Genomic DNA, 1,937 nt, shown 5'->3' with positions numbered 1-1,937 from the left:
CTGCCATATGACCCAGCAATCCCACTTCTGGGCATACACACTGAGGAAACCAGATCTGAAAGAGACACGTGCACCCCAATGTTCATCGCAGCACTGTCTATAATAGCCAGGACATGGAAGCAACCTAGATGCCCATCAGCAGATGAATGGATAAGGAAGCTGTGGTACATATACACCATGGAATATTACTCAGCCATTTAAAAGAATTCATTTGAATCAGTTCTAATGAGATGGATGAAACTGGAGCCCCTTATACAGAGTGAAGTAAGCCAGAAAGATAAAGACCAATACAGTATACTAATGCATATATATGGAATTTTAAAAGGTGGTAACAATAACCCTATATGCAAAACAGAAAAAGAGATACAGATGTACAGAACAGACTTTTAGACTCTGTGGGAGAAGACGAGGGAGAAGGCGAGGGTGGGATGTTCTGAGAGAATAGCATTGAAACATACTATCAAGGGTGAAACATATCACCAGCCCAGGTTGGATGCATGAGACAGGTGCTCAGGGCTGGTGCACTGGGAAGACCCAGAGGGATGGGATGGAGAGGGAGGCGGGAGGGGGGATCAGGATGGGGAACACATGGAAATCCATGGCTGATTCATGTCAATGTATGGCAAAAACCACTACAATATTGTAAAGTAATTAGCCTCCAACGAATAAAAATAAATGGAAAAAAAAAAGAAAAAAAACAAATATATGGGTGGGTACTAGATATACTCATTGTGAATTAGTATCATGGTTTGTCCATTTCAGTGGACAAGGTAGGAAATAAAGTATGTATATTAATCCATGTATATGCACATATGTAAATTTTTGCACACACACATGTACTTGTAAACATGAGTTCATGTCAGTTTCTCAAACTCTAATCTGTTATATAGGTTTCATCCTAGTATTTCCAGCTTGCTTATCTGTAAATTGTTTTCCTGACAGTGAAAGTGACTGGGATCTCATAATCTACATATACTTATTTATTCAATCTAGTGTACTGATGTAGTAGTTTCAGAATTGCTAAATCTTATTTCTATAAGAAAAAATGTATAAACTATACTATAGTTTTATGTACAGTTCTTTTTTACTTCGGGCTTAGTAAATCTGACCTTACTGTTTTTCAAAATTATTTCTCTTCTTTCTTCCCATCACCTTCATGCCATTTAATTTTTATGCCATACAAATTAATATACAGTGCTATGGACCATGGCAAAGTCATGTATCCACCATCACAGTCCCATGTAGAAGACTTCAGTTCAGTTCAGTCACTCAGTCGTGTCCAACTCTTTGCAACCCCATGAATCGCAGCACGCCAGGCCTCCCTGTCCATCACCAACTCCCAGAGTTTACTCAAACTCATGTCCATCGAGTCGGTGATGCCATCCAGCCATCTCATCCTCTGTTGTCCCTTCTCCTCCTGTCCCCAATCCCTCCCAGCATCAGGGTCTTTTCCAATGAGTCAACTCTTCGTATGAGGTGGCCAAAGTATTGGAGTTTCAGCTTCAGCATCAGTCCTTCCAATGAACACCCAGGACTGATCTCCTTTAGGATGGACTGGTTGGATCTCCTTGCAGTCCAAGGGACTCTCAAGAGCCTTCTCCAACTCCACAGTTCAAAAGCATCAATTCGTGCTCGCTTCGGCAGCACATATACTAAAATTGGAACGATACAGAGAAGATTAGCATGGCCCCTGCGCAAGGATGACACGCAAATTCATGAAGCGTTCCATATTTTTAAAAAAAGAAAAAAAAATTAAAAAAAAATAAAAAATAAAAAAAAAAACAAAAGCATCAATTCTTCGATGCTCAGCTTTCTTCACAGTCCAACTCTCACATCCATACATGACCACTGGAAAAACCATAGCATTGACTAGGCGGACCTTTGTTGGCAAAGTAATGTCTCTGCTTTTTAATATGCTGTCTAGGTTGGTCAATACT

At 40.1% G+C, this 1,937-nt stretch overlaps 1 non-coding gene across 1 annotated transcript; it reads left to right on the top strand.

Annotated features, from left to right (window-relative positions):
• The first annotated feature begins 1,628 nt into the window (after nucleotides 1-1,628).
• LOC122453419 lies at nucleotides 1,629-1,735 on the top strand. The gene has a single exon (XR_006273043.1). It is a non-coding gene; the product is annotated as a U6 spliceosomal RNA (small nuclear RNA).
• Nucleotides 1,736-1,937: the final 202 nt, after the last annotated feature.

Source organism: Cervus canadensis, chromosome 14 (assembly GCF_019320065.1).
Source record: "Cervus canadensis isolate Bull #8, Minnesota chromosome 14, ASM1932006v1, whole genome shotgun sequence".
In the NCBI taxonomy this organism is placed as follows: Eukaryota; Metazoa; Chordata; class Mammalia; order Artiodactyla; family Cervidae; genus Cervus; species Cervus canadensis.
Note: the sequence above shows the minus strand (reverse complement) of the source record. Positions and strands in the feature narration are given on the sequence as shown.